The sequence below is a fragment of the Tyto alba genome, unplaced genomic scaffold (assembly GCF_018691265.1).
Source record: "Tyto alba isolate M040663 unplaced genomic scaffold, T.alba_DEE_v4.0 Super-Scaffold_6, whole genome shotgun sequence".
Classification (NCBI taxonomy): Eukaryota; Metazoa; Chordata; class Aves; order Strigiformes; family Tytonidae; genus Tyto; species Tyto alba.
Window position 1 is genome coordinate 7,401,013 of NW_024881327.1, and position 17,517 is coordinate 7,418,529.

General features: G+C 35.8%; 1 long non-coding RNA gene across 1 annotated transcript in view; it reads right to left on the reverse strand.

Moving 5' to 3' along the window:
• The window catches only part of LOC122154907, a 121,505-nt gene extending 108,784 nt beyond the window's left edge, over positions 1–12,721 (reverse strand). The window contains exon 1 of the long non-coding RNA XR_006167023.1: positions 12,661–12,721. This is a non-coding gene — a long non-coding RNA (uncharacterized LOC122154907). The remainder of the gene's footprint in view (positions 1–12,660) is intronic.
• Between the last annotated feature and the right edge of the window lie 4,796 nt (positions 12,722–17,517).

The following is a 17,517-nucleotide window of genomic DNA, read 5'->3' on the forward strand; positions in this document are numbered from 1 at the left end:
AGAGACAGAGTAAGGAAGAAAGATTTTTCTTAAAAATTTTTCTTAAAAACTTTTCTTAAAAACTTTTTTTCTTAAAAGTTTGGAAGCACAGGAGCAGGAACTTAACCAGAAGAAGCCCTTAGTGTCTAGCTTGTAACTTTTCCACTCTATGAAAATCCACTCCACTTCCACCAAATTGTCAGCCCTCTGAAAGCTGTCCGTTCATAGTGTAGAGATTTGCAGGTGTTTTCTTACTTAGGAGTCCAGAGATATCATCCCACTGGATTCCCTGGAACTGGGAGTGCGAAGTTCTCTGCAATTGCAGTCCAGAGCTGGCAGTCAGAGTCCAGAGCCAAAAACTGAAATCAAGACTTAACAGAGGCCTGATTTTTTGTTCTATCAATGTTATTCAAGAAGAAAACTTAGTAACCTGAATGAAGACTGGACTAGAGTGGGATATGACTGGCATGAGACGTTTGACATGATACTACATATGTAAATTTCCTGAGTTTTAATCAATAGATACACACTGCACCCCCCCCCCCAAAAAAAAAAGTGTAAAGAAAAAAAAAAATAGATTAGCCTAGAGATGAGCAATAGGGTAATAAATAGAATCATTCTAATGCTTCAAGCACCCATACTATTCATTTAAAAAAAAATGTTTTTCAGTGGATCTGCTTTGAAGTTGAGTCAAAACTCTTTACTTTCAGTTCTTCCATTGTTCCAGCTAACAATACGACTTCTCTGTTCCTAGCTGCCTCTTGTCGCCTTTGATTAACTGCTCAAACCATCCCTTTCTCCTGCTTATTTTTATACCATTATACTAAATATAGCTAATTTAAGAGAAAACTGGTAAAATGATGTGAACACTTTCCTAGTCTACACAACTTGATTTTAATTTTTCTTCTTACCCCTCAAAGAATTATAAACAGATTTTCACATAATAAATTTGAAAAATTACCTCCTCACCTCTGCCTCCAAACCTCTCCTCCCATCTCAAGCATTTCCCGACTCTTTTCTCATTCATGACTGTTCCCTATGTTTCTCTTCGTGGTCTTCTCTTTCTCTCTGTCTTTTCTTTGTCAAACTAAAGATGCAAATAAATCTCTTATACTTACAAACTTCATTTCTTGCTGATTTCCCTGGCCCATCTCCTTTGTAATTTTAAAATCCTTCAATATTCAACTTAGAGCCACTGTCAGATGCTCCCTTATTCCATCTACGATTTCTTCAGTTCAGCTTCTGTCTCTTAGATCTCACAGAATAAAACTGTTAATATGCAAGTGGTCAATTATCTCTTCTTAGCTAAAACTATCCCTACCATGCATTATGCTCAAGTGTCTGTGGTTCAGTAAATCATCTTCTTGAAGTTTTGTTAGCCACTGTTTCCCATGAGGCTGTCTTTTTTAGATTCCTCTTCCATGAAATGCATTCCTCCAACATTTTATGAATGCCCCATAAGTGTATAAACTGATCACTCTTCCCTCTCCACAGCCTTATCTATATAAGCTCCTCCAGAAACTACAAATGCAGGTACTGACAGATGTAGTCAGACCTTTTGCTTTCTAGGCAAACACCATTCCCTCCTTCTGATATCTCCCCACAGGTGTGTAGCCACCAACCCAAACACATCTAACGCAGAGCCCTTTTCCCTAAACCCTCATTGCTCCTTCCTCCCTTGACTGCTGTTGACATCCTCAGTGCAGCTTTGTCCCTCAGGACCATACTAATGATGTTATTGATTTGCATATCTCTCATTCTGAAGAAATTCCATATACTTTTGGTGGTTCATACATTATCAAACCCTTTTCTGATAGCTAATAACTATCTGATAACAAAGTGGGGCACAAACACCAGCACCTGTGCCTCCTTAATTTCTGAGACCTCTTTTAGGAGCATATTCCAACCTGTTTACACAGTATCTTGCAGCTGGTTGCCATATGGGCTCTGGTTTCTCTAAGGAAATTGCACAAGCTACTAGATTTCACTTTAAAAGTCATTTGTGGCCCCATCATCCTACTTATCTTTCATTCACTGTTGATTGGTGACTCCCATTTTCGAACAGCACATAATGCTAACCTCCAGCATGTACTTGGTAAATGTTGAAACCAGTCTGCCCTATCCTGCTGCTCATTCTTGGAAGTAGCTCATAGTAAATATCCACCATTCTGTTTCAAAAGCTTTCTTTAAACACTCTGTGTTCACCATGACTACAGTGAACTTGACAAGGGTAGGCTGAGGAAGGGTAGGTTAGTCTCCTGAGATCGTTGGCTACTAAGCTGAGTATTACTCTATTTACACTCCTGCTCCTAAATTATACTTCAATCACAAATTTTTTGAGGACTGACTTTTTGATCTATATGTGTTTACATAATAGCATGCCACCTACAACTAGGTCTGAAATAGTAAAAAAAAAATGCAGAAATGACAGTTTTCTTAGGACCTCTTCGTTATTTATTACATGCTACTTTTTGTTATAGTGTCATGAGTCAGAGAGAATCTTGCAGATATCAAAAGGAAGGTCTGAGAAGTGAAGCAAATGAAAATCACCCTACAAAATTAGATTTTTATTCCTCACTCTCACACAAAGTTTTTATGTGTTCCTGGGCCAGAGACTCGAGGCCAGACTTTCAGATGTGACCACTAATTGTATGCTTTCACTTTTTTACATCTCTGACCTGAAAAAAAATGATCTCATTTACGCAAGTCCCAGGCATTCTGAATGAGGCAAAGGTCTTTTGGAAAAGGAAAGACATCATTCCATGTCATAAGGTTGTATCACAGCCAGAACTGAGGGAAAATTGCACCATTTTTTTTAACTGTTGGCACATCTTTCTTTTTATTAAGCAAAACCAAGACTCAAAATAGTAAATACTATTGAAAAGCCAAAAATATCATCTGTTAAAAATATTTCATGTAAATACCTGCAAAGAGTTTAAATTTGGACGTTTTTTCCATTTTGATAAAATATTTGATTAAATTTTAGAAGTAAAATTATTTCAAATCTCAAAATGGAATTCTTTTATTTTGAAAATAAAACTGGAATTACTCAAGTCCTCCTTTTTCACTTGCAAGGATATTTAAGATTACAAATACCACTGGAACTGGTAAGTTTTTGAAACACTTTGTTTCAAATAGAGAAAAAACTCTCCAGGATTTGCAACCATAATAAATACACATTTTTAACTTTTGAGTACTTGACTTTACAACCTGAATCTTTTCTTTACACATGGAAATATAATAATATGGATGTGCACTTATATTCTGAATACAACTTCATTTGATCAATACCTTTTAAAAATCATTGCCTGCAATTCAGGGGCACAGAAGTTATACTCACTTAAAATAATACATTCTGGGGACTGTGCTCTAGCCCTAATTGACAACTGGATTAGGAAACTCTTACCTGCCTAGCCCCAAAACAGAGCAGCCACACCTTGAATACTTATTGAATAGTGACTGAGTGTTACACGACAAACTGTTTCTTTAATTAGGCCACTACAGAAAAAGCTTAACAGTACAGACAACAATAAAATAGTGCTTGTATATTAGCCTAAACTTAGCATAAACAGACGTACACTTAGCTAATATGTTTGTAAAACATATACTTGTTTATCACTCCATCTGAAGCTGCATTAAAGCTACGGGGAATTAATTGCACTGATTCTGAATTAGATGAACAAACATTTGAGAGAGTAGCACATTACTGAGTTGTTTTTTTTCATTGCCACACAGATTCTTCCTGCATGGGTAGGATTTTGCTGTAATCTTGTTTATAAAAATAGCTTACTTATTATTGGTTTTACTTTTTTTAAAACAAGGGAAAATGACTTTTATATCAATAAAGCTTCTGAGAGAGATATGCTGTTTGTGCATATAGTTGTGATAAAGTACTTATTCCCAAGAATATTGAAAATATACTCTTGTTCTAATTATTCATTTGTATGGAAAGTAGTGGTTTAATAGAGAAAGAAAATATAAATTCATGTCTAAAACTTTACAGTAGGTTTTTTTGATTGTAAATGGAAGCAAAAAGCTGATGCGTAGCGTATGCCTGTTAGTTTTATCATATCTAACGTGTTCACTGTCTTTAAACCAATAAAAAGCATTGTTTCAGAGATCACTAGCTCTTTATAACCCCTGACTGATGAAATTAAGTTTTATGCATTGTTTCTAGTTTTCCTTTTTGAAGCACTTAAAGGGCATGAAGAGAACTGGGAGTCTTAGAACATGAACCAAAGCAGTCCAGCACACAGAGCAGAGAGCTCCCTTGTGGTAGCTGATCAGACCACAGACATACATCCGAAATCTTGGTCCTGTTCAGCACTGCGCCTACGCCCACCTGAGAGAAAAACAAACAAACACAGAAACAAAAAACAAACACACAAAAAAATGAAAGCCTATTCTGATAGTTCTTTCTGACAAGTGAAAAAAAAGAAAATTAGACATCATTAGCTTCTTAGGTTCTCTAGCTACTGAAAGAGAAGGATGTAGTAAGGGTGTCTGTTTCAGTCTTTCAAGTATGAATGCTTGCACAGGAAGTGGGAGACCTGAGTTCAGACTTTTTTCTTTATTATCAGATACTTTAAAACACTCTTTTTCACATGGATAGCCTAGCAGTGAGCCTATGGGGAGTGTTCACCATGCCTCTCCATAAAACAAAGTTCAAGATTTGCTACAATGCAGTGATGGGGCAAGACTGAACATGACTACATATTGGATGTGGCAATCTCCGCTGTGAAGGAAGAGCCCTGTATCTGGTCTCTACTATGAAGACACTTTATTTGTTTTATATAATGAATATTTTATATATATATATATATATATATATATATATACACACTCACACACATATATATGTATGTGTGTGGGTGAATACATGTTTATATGTGGAACCAGTAGCAATGGGTTTAGTTGGGAGACAAATGCTACATGGCTTAGCCCAAGGCATTTCTCAAGTCGTACAAAAGCAGTGAGATGTCTAGAGGCTTTTATTACTAAAAATGATACACTTCAAGTATTCAGTCACTTCAAAGAAGAAGTGGCAGCAGATAGAATGTTTGAGTTTTCTGGTTTTTGAACTGTCTTCAGTTTATTCACCTTTACTACTCAGCCTCAGCTCTGTGAGGTTCTTAATTTATTAATTTACCTGCTGAGGTAGAGAACAGTGAGGAATGAATGAACATATCAGTAAGACTCCTAGTCTTCTGTTCAATGTATTTAACTCTACACACTTTAAATGTAAGCTGACATAAAACACATGATAAAAAAATTTAAATATACCCTGACTTCAGTTAATGAGTAATAGCTAAGTTGTAAAACAAGGGGAAATGAAATGACTTCATCTAATACTGCTTCAAATTCACACTTCCAAAGGGCATTGTTCACCTTTAATATGCAGCAAGGAATTGTTTCGGCCCACATAGTGTGGTGAGTGTTGGAGCATTAGGACTTATGCCGAGTGGTTTGGTTGTTACAGCTGCAATAATTCAAAATACAGTCAGCTCTGAATTATCCCTGACTAGTTTATCCAAACTGCACATGTTAAGACTTCCAATTTGGCTCTGTACAATGCCACCTTAGGTCCAGTTTGGTTTATAAGCTCACAAGGTTGGTGCTGTAGTTTCCAGAAGATGTATTAACAAGATTGTAGTGCAATGCAAATACACACAGCCAGTCCAGGTTTCCTCCATGGGGGGGGGGGAGGAAGGGAGGGAGGGAGGGAGGGAGGGAGGGAGGGAGGGAGGGAGGGAGGGAGGGAGGGAGGGAGGGCGGGCTAGAAGGTTTTGAGGCACTCTGTACCAAAATAATATGCCAAATACAGATGAGATTAAGGTTTGGCTATGGAGAAATTTAGCACATAACTACAAAAGACACAGACATACTCAAACTATCTTCCATCTAGGTAGCAGGGATAACAGCAATGAAGACAGTGCCAACAGTGCTCCAGGGACCCTACATTTTCTAGCTCGCACAAACAATCTTCAGCTGCCTTCACTATTTCTACCCAAGTAAGTAATATTAAAGACATTTTTATATGTAGTGACAGACTAATCGTCAGTGCCTGTTCCGCCTCCTTCTTAAGTGTACACATGAAAAGGTAAAAGATTAAAAGGTTGTTAAGAGTAAAGGCATGATTATTGCAGCACAACATCAGGTTCATCAGGGACCCAGTTCAAGCACCTCACACTCCTGTGAGATCGTGATGTGTAGATTTTCTGTACATGGCAACCAAACTGTGATGAAGGTAGTAATCATTCACACTTACCCAAATATGAAGGCAAAACATAACCAGGCACATGCTTTGTGGTGCCTCTGAGTCCCCTGGTTTCCATATAATGAAAGAAGCATAAAAGACCAAAGAAGAAAGTGACTCAGGCAATAAGGAGATTAAAGGTGACCTGACCTAGAACTAAATTGAAATTTCCTGAAAAAAGTATCAGTTTTTCTGGGGAATTCTAATTTCAGCAAAACACCAACTACTGCCTGGCAGGAAAGTGTTTCATATGCAAAGTCTATCCTCAGTCTTTGGGGGAAAAAAGCAATTTTATGGATGCACAGGTATACTTAAGAAACAGATTCATTTGACACACCACATCCTCATCTTTTTTTTTTTTTTTTTCATGTTACATACATTATAGCTTTTGGCACTGTAGTGAGAGACACAAGATTTGTAAGAATTTTCTCTTACAGTAAAAATTGTTGGAGGGAATTAAATGAAACTGTCATTAGCATCTGCTTTACATGACAATTGTTAGGGCTTTAACTGAATACAAAACAAATAAATGCCAAAAATGTTTTCGATTCTTTTTAACTGGACATTATTAGGTGCTGGGTTTTTTTATTAATAACTCAATGTTTTCAAAAAAGAAATATCCATCAATCTATTCCCTGTTTCAAAAAATGTCTACCCATCTTTCATACGATGCTTTTTGCTCTGATTTATTCTGTTGTTTCATTCAATTTTTTATAGGAGTGTCTTTGAAATTAGTTAGATTGACTTTGCCTTACACACTGGCTTGTGTCCTTTAGCCAGAGTATTACCTAATGCAGAGGCTAGATGATGAGAGATTTCATTTGTCCATGAATGTTTTAATGATTCAGTTCTCTTCACATAGTTTTTAGTAGTGGTAGCATTAATGAGCATACCTCCTGAGATTCCTTCACAAAGAAGATAATTATACAAAAATATAGAGTACCTATCAGATTAGTGGTCCCTCTGCAGTACTGTTTCTTCTTATGTGTAGGAAATGCTTCTCTGACTTGAGAGGAATAATTCTCTCATCCACTTTATTAATCTTAGTTATCCAAGGATTACTATCCTGGAGGTGCAAAGACACAAAAGCTAGATACTGCCGGGCATAAAAATACAATAGAAGAAAAGGAGACACAATGTAGTTATCACACAACAGGAGCATCATCACTAAACAAAGGGACAACAATGGTGTACTTCAGAGAGAAAAACAGACCAATTGTTAGCCACAGGATATTTAGGATATTTATGATAGAAAGACTAAAAAGAAAACAATTAAACATATTTTGTTTTAAATTGGAGATTTCATGCTAAAAATAAGCCAATGTTCTTCAATAGACCCTGAAATTCACTCTAGCTTTCACTGAAACTTGGTATAACTCAGATTTTACTTTTTAATATATCTAAATTACTGCCATTTATCCTCTGATGGAACTATAAAAAGATATAAAATTATGCCATCTAAAATCACATGTAAATTAAATTATCCAGATTTGTGGTATGGGTAACTACTGCTCAGAAGGTATCTAAATGTCTAACTGACTAACCTTTAAACCTAAATTAAATGACTAAGGTGGGATGCTTGTTTCCACATAAAGTTAATGGAGAAAGTTAAGATCCTACACGAGCTGAAGCCCATTTTAGATACTTTGGTTTTGCCACAGAAATCAGATCACTGACATGGAGTATTAATCTAGTGAAGATGCACACCAGAGCCAGATACAGGAGGAGCTCCCAGGTCCTAAACTACAGCCACAAATAAAATAATTTTTATCATTCATGACACAGGAAGATAAGGTTCTGTATGAGGCATTTTAGTTGAATGTGTAAAATCAAGTGGTGTGAATGCCTCCCCCAGAAGGAATATTCTTTATGACTCAACATTTACTTTGGTTTTTTTTATAGACTTGTTCAGTATTGCATGTTTTCCACTCAAACGAGAAAGCTACAAGCAGGCATGTGACAAACACTGAAACACAAGCATGCACAAGTATATATTGTTCCTAACATCACATCCTACTGTGATATAATAATCATCATTATACTTTAGTGCTACCTAAAAAGGAAAGAAGCAAAGCAGTCAATGATATGTGAAGAGCTGTTCTGCTGACATCCACATTTTTGGTGAACTTTGTCATGACCTTGAATGCAAATCAATCTGGGATGCATGTATCCTTAAGATTTATTGCTGTGGTTTGCTCCAATCTTTTCTTAATAAACTGAGTTAAAAATAACTCAGACAGCTCATTAGTTATAGCACAATACATTTTCCCCTTAATTTGAGGGATGGCAAATGTCTTCATTATTCTTAAAGCAACATGTGCTGTGTAATACCTACCATACCACAAAAATCAGTCTAGTCCTCTATGCACCATCTGCTTAAGGAACAACAATCATCTGTGAAGTGTTTATCTTCTGCATCCTACCTCACACTGTTTTCTGCTTTGCAACATCATAGTCCTGAGATTTATTATTCCTCTCCTCTGAGTATTATTTAGAGCTATTAATAAAATTAAAATAATCTCCTTTGCCATATTTGGGTTGTCTACAATGTAACTGAAAGGAAACATTTTAGAGAGTTACCTCACTGGAAACTCCATAGCTAAGAAAATTCTTGTGGCATTAGCATCAAATGTTCTATGCAAAGGAATTGTTTTTCTTCAAGGAATTTTTCAGTAAATCGCTACAAAAATAGCATTTCTCTTGATGTTTCCATTCTATAGTAGTGTATTTTTGCCAGCTTTTTTTTTTTTTTTTTAAGACATTATGTAACATAAAGACTATTTGTCGTCTTTTTTAATTCTCTGTTTTTTCAGTGCTTTATAACTAAACAGAGCCAATGATGGCTGTTTCATTTACATATTAGCCATAAATACGCATTTCTATGGGTAATGTTAGACTCACTGAGAAGCACTGGAATTGTTTCCTTTATCACCATGCTGTTTTCTTTGGAAACTGTTACTTTGCACTGTTCCTTACTCACTCTTCTGCCTCACCCAATATTCTGTGGGCAGTAAAACAATCTTTGAACACAGCATAGGTAAGAAGCAACATATTATACCTACCATACCACCCAAGTTACAAGCTAGCTAGAAATCTAACAAGATCTTCATTTTAGAAGACCAGGAATTAAAGTAACGCAATTTATTAAAAAAAGAAAAAAAAAAATTAAAATCCATCCCTGCTTTCCAAATGTCTCTCATGTCAATAAATCCCTACCTTATTGTCTAACTTAGATACACTATAATAGCCCAACTCCATTTCAGTTCCACCTACCAAGCACATTTCAGTGAATCAGTTTAGGCCTGAGACTTGCATCTATCTCTCCTGCCTGGAGCTGCAAATGGAGGTGTGTGGTTCTGATGGGTGGAAAGAAGCAGCCCCTTGGGGGGTGGGAATTGGGGAATGTGCAGTCAATAGCACCACATATGACTTTCATTCCTTCTTCGGTGGCTATGGGAGACACTCAGCAGGAACACCAGTAAGCACAAGATACTAGTGGTATAATACTGCAAGACAGTTTAAGAACAAATTGAACTATCCAGAACTTAATTTTTAAGAAAAAATCACCTACATTTCGTCCTGTATAATGTTACTAGGATAATGACATTGTAATGAACTCAGATGCCAAGCTTAAAAAAATATGTTTCAGCCTATTAAAGAAACCTTTTATAATCTCTAAATTAAATCTCTGCATACATATGGGATCTCTAAATTTAAGAATGTGGAACATCCATTGGCTGAACACATCTGATGGGAGACCTGGTACACAGGCTACCTTATTTTAGGCCTACAGTGCTGAAAAGTTTAGACATAATCTCAGGTGAAAGAGAATTAATATATGCCTTATTCAGTAGGAAAAAGAGAGCTCCACATTTTGTTCTCCTGTAAGTACGTGTAATGCCTCAAACTCAGTAGATTATAACATTTTAAATTTTTTAATTTTAATTTATTTATTATTGTATTATGTATTATGTGAGCTATCAGAAAGACAGTTATCAAATCACTGAAAAGCACTTTCTGTATAAGTTTGGCCACAAATTCAAGCAAACTTATTATTTAATCTTTAAATCCGAAGGAGAAAATGAACACAGGGAATATATCATGATTCAGTTTCTAAACTTCTTACTTTTATAACATTTAAGGTTTGGACAAGTAATAGCAAATAATGATGACGGCCAACCATACTTAACCAGCTGTGTCACAAAAACTGGCTGTAGACATATGTCTAGCCTGTTAAACTGCAAACTAAAAACAGATTAGTAGAAATCACCTTTGGAGGGGATTAAGCTAATGCATTTCACTTTACATTTGTTATGCACACACACATATGGCTTATCTAACAAGTGGCAGCTTGTTAAACATGGCAAGGTGGTGGTGTGTCATCTTCTGGACAAACTCTCTTACTACCGTTTATTGTTTCCCAAATTAAAACAGATCCATGAAAACTTAAGAAATGTGCTATATCTAAGGTCAAAATTAAATTATATATTCTGTCCTATGTCAGTCTTGAATTTGACAGCAGTTACTAGTTGTTTGGCAGACATCTGATTATAAACTGATTTCCCTAATTGCATGTTCCTTGGCAAGGATGTTGCCTCACTTCTGCCTTATTTCAGTCTTGCATGCTTTTAATGTTAATTTCCACTAAAAGCTTGACTAGAGGTTTTATTTTGATTTGTTTCAAATACACACAGAATAAGGGAACAAGTGTGTCACAGTGAAACTGTACTTATCACTACTTCATAAAAAAGCACCTGGAGATTTTATATCCATTAGTCAACTGGACAAAATACCTCTACCATATCATTATTCCTCATCCAACTCTTTAATTGATCCCAACAATGAAGATTTGAGTCCCTTGGACCTTGCTTTTCCCCTTCAGGATACAATAATTCCCACTGACTTCAAATGAATTTTTCAGTTCCTTCACTTCAGGACAGACAGATCACACTTAGGCACAATCACCTCCATGAAGCCCACTGGATCTTCCATCAAGGAAATAATGAAATTGTATTCAACTACGTTAATAAAAAAGACCCTAAGGAGTTAGTGTGAAGCATATGAGTCAATCAGGGCAGTCTGAGGCAACATACTCAAAGATGCTAACAGTAGGCAGAAGATACTTATTTCAACAGGAATTGTGCAAAGAATGCCTCTGTGCCTTTAGGTCCTATTTATATTAATGGGAAATGGTGACGTTCCTCATGAAGAAAGTGACCTGTTTTTGTTCTTTCAGGTAGCTAAATCCACTTCACTTGCATGGACTTCTATCCAAAATATGTCTTCATGTTTTTGACAAATGGCACCATAACTGTTTTCATAGCCTTTATATCATTGCCAGAAATTAGCCACATTCTTTCACTTTAACTGGTTCTGAGACTGGATATTTGAGACACATAAAATAAAATGGCATCCTCATGGAGCAAAATTTCATTTCCCTATTCTTATTCCCTTTACATATTTTAGTTTGTACCAGTATTTCTATTTATATGGTGGAAGAGGTCTAGCATATAGCTTTTTACTGTGAGGTTTTTTTTTTTTTTTTTTAATTAGGCATTGACACAAATTTGAGCTTTCAGGTATTTCACTGGTACAGCATATAGAGAAAAAAACTATATTATTGTTTTAAATATTAAAGGTTTGCCTGTTTCCTGCTCAGAGGATAGGGGCTCTAGGGAAACAGAGAATATGGACCTTAGTTTTAAGTTCCATTATGAATTCTATTTCCTGCATCAAGGTGAATGAACTGGTCTCTGATGGCAGATTTTTATGCCTTACATGCTGGAAGTTAATATTCTAAAGTATTACCCTGTTGTTAATTTTTTTAAGAAGAATATTTTTAATATAACTTTTTCAAATACTACTACATCAAGACAGAGAAAATGAGAATCAAAGGTGGGATCTGAAAACAAAGGAAAGGGCACAAACCAAAAGTGGCTATGGCAATACAAAAGGGAGCAAAACCAAAATGTTGATACAGTTAGTTGTTTTGCAACTTACTAGAGGTGGAGGAAAAAAAAAAAAAAAAAAAAAAAAGGAAGACCTGTAAGGAAGCATTTTCCTCCACATGAACTTGATCTCTGAGAATCCCACTAAGAAAAGAAACCCCTAAATACTAAGTAGGATATTAATTTTTTTAAATCTCTTAAAAGTGCTGTTATTGCAGCAAACACTGATGACTAGCTGAACTCTCTCCTCAGATAGTCATGACCTTGTTTTTGTCAGTATATTTTTAATTTGTCTTGGAAAATGGGTAAATAATTTTGCAGGGAAATCCCCTTGTTTTTTTGAAAATGATTGTCTCCTACCTCCTCCTTGCCCCTTTTTACTTATGCGCACTTTTAGTTTCTATCTTTACTTGTTTTTATAGTTTTACTCTGAAATGAAATTGTGAAAAATAGGTTTACTGATCTGTCAGATCTTACCTAAAATGGAAAGGTGTAAGGTTTAGCAGGCAGGTAGCTCAGATGAAGATTTTGAAAACATCTGTTCAAACAAACACAAGAAATGAGAGAACAAATTACTTACTACTCTTTGTATTTAATTTCAGCATCTTTGATAGAACATGTCTCTACTCAAAATATTGCAGATTTATAATTGACTGCACTTGCCAGAACTAACACAAATATCTTTTGCCACTCTCTAAGAAGAAAGTTTAACTGTGAGACCACTTTACTGTAGACATTTTGCCCCAGGCAAAATTATTATCCTAATTTTAAGATAAACACTGCTGTACCTAAAGGAATCTGAACAATCTGTTCATACACAAAATGACTTTGTTGACTTTGCTAGGAGCTTGTCACCAATGTTTAACAAAATTGCATGACTTTTTGAAAGCTGACAAAGACCATTCCTTTTCAAATGCAAACCCTGGGCATTCTTTCCAGAGTTACCTGAAAGCTTCACTTTTGCAGAATAAAACATTTTATTTGGCTCATCTTTCTTCAAACCTTATAAAAATAATTTATATGAGGACAGTAATGGATGATGTGCTCATATTTTACCAGGTATTTTCATGACTTTAAGACAGCAGGGCTCCAGGAAAAAAAAAAAATCTAAATATGATTAATGATACAGCAGATTCCTGTAATAGTGGTAAAGTATGCAGCCATCTAAAAACACACAGGAACAGTTTTGCAGTGATGAACTGCCATTTAACCAAGGAGATTAATTTCTTTAGAGCACTAACTCTGTGCCACATATGATTCTCAGTGTCACATAAGAAACTCCTCTGATCCTAGCTGGAGTTAGTTATTATTCTGGGTACAATCTAGCCCTCTGTAAACAATCCCATCTCTTTGCAGACATTCCTACATGTTCACAATGCAAAGATGAATTACTTAGCTCAGGCTTTGTATGGTCCTACATGGCTGCCAGATGAAAACTGGCTTGCATCCTCATATCTTGAAAAATATGTGAAGCCACTCTGCAATTGTGTGTATTTGACCTTATAGATGTATCTCAACTCTTCTGTGGAGATAAAGTGCTGCCAAATTAATAGTTTCAACTTCTGCCACATGTCTACCATTAGAGAATGTTGAGGAACTCTATTATTCAAACATAATTACATTAGATGTAATAATGTATTAAAAGGGATTTGAGGCTACTGACTCTCTGAGTTCAAAATCTACCACCTGTTAAGTAGTTTAGAGATTTCACATATGAGAAAATGTCTATTTCTGTTTTAATGTTGTACTCCACATAATAGCAATAATACTGCGCACCTTCCAAGAAAGGAGTTCTGGAAATTACATTTTCAAAACATGCTGAGAATACAAAATCCCAGGTAAATATGTAAAGAGTAAACAAATAATACTAAAAGGTTTGCTATTGTTTTCTGTCCAGTCATCATCTGTGGACATGAGAAAATACAAACTGTGAGCTTGAAAACTTTCCATTCAAAAAGCAACACGCTTTCTGGAGAATAAATGGAAATTGGTCCATAAGGGAGGAAATGATAACACATACAGCAAGTTATAGTATGCAAAACTGCAGCCACAGATGTTTTCAGTGCCAAAAGACTGAATTTGGTTTAAATGTACATGAACAATGTGATTTTCACTGCAAGTTACAACAGGTTTTCCTAGTTCAGACTTTATTCCCTCAGTGGATATTAATGAAGACAAACTCTTTATTTCACGTATACATTTTCTCCTGTCACAGACAGATATCATGCCTCTGGGTACTTGTGACTTTTCTCACATTAAAAAGAGAAAGGAATATTTGGAACATCATATAATGAAAGAAAAACGAACATAATATAGGTAGAAATTAGAATAATGCTTATGTCAGGTGTGAACAATGAAGGAACCTGAAATTGTCCTGGTTTTGGCTGGGATAGAGTTAATTTTCTTCCTAATAGCTGGTACAGTGCTGTCTTTTGGATTCAGTGTGAGAATGTTGATAACACGCTGATGCTTTAGTTGTTGCTGAGTAGTGCTTACCCTAAGTTAAGGATTTTTCAGTTTCCCGTGCTCTGCCAGCGAGCCGGTGCACAAGGAGCTGGAGGGGAACATGGCCGGGACAGCTGGCCCGAACTGGGCAAAGGGATATTCCATACCATAGGGTGTCATGCTCAGTATAGAAACTGGGGGGAGTTGGCTGGGGAGGGGCAGATCGCTGCTCAGGCATCAGTCAGCAGGTGGTAAGCAACTGCATTGAGCATCAGTTTCCTTTTCTTGGGTTTTATTTCTTTATTATTATTATTATTATTATTATTATTATTATTATTATTATTATTATTATTATTATTGTTGTTGTTGTTGTTGTTGTTGTTGTTGTTGTTGTTTTGTTGTTGTTTTGTTGTTGTTGTTATTACTGACAATTATTATAATAATAAATTAGTAGAATTATATTGATACATTATCATTGTTATATTTTTAGTTATTACATTGTTTTTATATCAGACCACGGATTTTACTTTTTTTTTATTCTCTTGCCCATCCCAGTGGGAGGGGGGAAGGAGTGAGTGAGCGGCTGAATGGTGCTTAGTCTCTGGCTGCGGTTAAACCATGACAGAAATAAACAATCATTTTAAATCATCTAACATGGGAACTTCCCAACATGCTCTCAGAGCAGAGTAATGGCAGAAAAAGCCCTCACAGACCAGGTTATACCTGAATTACAGATTGGCAGACAGATATCAGGATTACATGAAAGGAGGAGCATACAACCTCCTAACTGAAAAATTCACTAAGTCATCAGAATGACTTATACAGCTCACAGTGTCCTGCTTGTCAATCTTTTCCCAAAGGCAGTTCAGATATAGGCAGGCTGCAACGTGACTAAATCTTTCCACCAGTTTCCTGCTACTTCTCACAGGAGATGCCAGCCCCTGTTGCACAACCACAAATATCTTGCCATGGGATCAGCATCCATTTGATCTTGTGATGGAGGACACCTGCATTATAATCACTCAACAAATGACAGTCCATAGGTCTCTATGAAGCCTTAGTAGAAAAAAAGTATCCCCTACCTCTTTTTTCAAGGTATTATCACTCCACTGCTAGCTGCTCAGCATCAGCTCGCTACCAGCTATAATATTTTAAGATATGATTGCTGCTAACATGGTAAAATAAGAAGAAATCCATTTGCAAGCTGTCTACAGGCATCCCACAGATAAAAGAAAACTGGTTCCTGAATGGGTCTCAAGCATTATTATATTTTTAGGTGTTGTATAGGCAGAGGTTATAGCAGTGAAACTCTTCAACTAGCAAAAATCCACAAGTTGAGTAACTAGTTGCTTTTAATGCGACACAAATACAGTGCAATACATACTACTACCAAAAAGCATTAGCCCACCTTGTGTGGAGAATTACGTGGGGTAGCATTACAACCCATGTATTTGAATTCTGAACTAGCGTTTGAAGTAAATCTGATCAACAGAACCTTAACATAAGTATTAATTATCAGACATGTCATACCCTCATGAACAGTACAAGCTGTGCCCAACTAGAGAAGACACTTTGGATTTAAATATTTTTTTACTATTTTTTGGCTTAGTATATGGAATTGTTGGACTTAACTGGCAGCTGAAGAACACCAAAAAGAATTTAGTAACATCACAAGGATCTTTCAGATTCATAAACTAAGAGAACAGCAAATGATTTAACACAGGTTTTTAGAACTGAAGATATCTTTTCTTATTTACATTATTTCATTAGTTTCTAGAGAAATATGTAAGGAACATCTGGTAGGAGCATAAAGGACTGTAATATTTTCTAAGGAGTCAAGGTTTATGTGACAAATCACTACATTACTTCCATGAGGCTTATAATCAGAAAGCATGGATTAAGTTTCACCCCCACACTGAATTGCAAATATCTACAAACCTCAAGGAGAAGGAGGATCAGTAGGCCTCTGTGAATTATAAAGACCAGGCAGCACCATTACATTAGCTAACTAAGAGAAAATTTGTCTGGAAAGATGAATGCTAAAAAGATTTTGAAACCATAAAGGGAAGTGCTCTAATTTATGCTAGATTTAAAACTCCAGATTCATCCAATTTAGAGTAGTCCATAATGCCAGACATACACATAAGTAGTTGAATAAACTGATGTGCCTGTTAGACACAAACCAATAACTTATAGAGACTGCAAATTCAATCAGAGAGACACATATTAGTGTCACATAACTTGAGTGTTGACCATTGTGGACACCGTCAAAATATGCATTTACTATTTATTTGGATTATGATTAATATTCATTTTTGTAGCATTTTAAAATCCAATTACTGACTTTTAAATCACATTTGGAATGTACAGATACACATAGCCATTAAAGCGGAACTTTTAATAAAAACTTTACAGTTTTGTCTTTTGAACGAATTGCATTATCTCGCTACTTATGGCAATGATTGAATTTAAACCACAAGCTTCATTTGCAGTCAATTGCACAGATATTAAGAGTGATCATGGCAAGGCTGACTGCTCTTACTATTTTTGAGAACTCAAGACAAGTAACTACTAATCCCCTTTCACCAATGTTTGAAAAGCATTTTCGTGTTAAATGAAGATTCGGTATCATACTGTGTAGCAATATCATTCACAGAACATAACAATATAATGTTGCATCTTAATAGTACCATACACTACAAACTTTTGGCTAAGTATTCTGAACTTCACAAGATGTTTTAAACCCCTGCTTTAAACTTCTCTGCACTTTAAAAAGCTCTGAGGAATACAGATATTCAAAACCATAATTATCCTAGACAATTATGGAGATTATGTTAGCACTGTGGAAGGATGGCATTTCCACTCACATCTTCCATTTTCTTCTTTCAT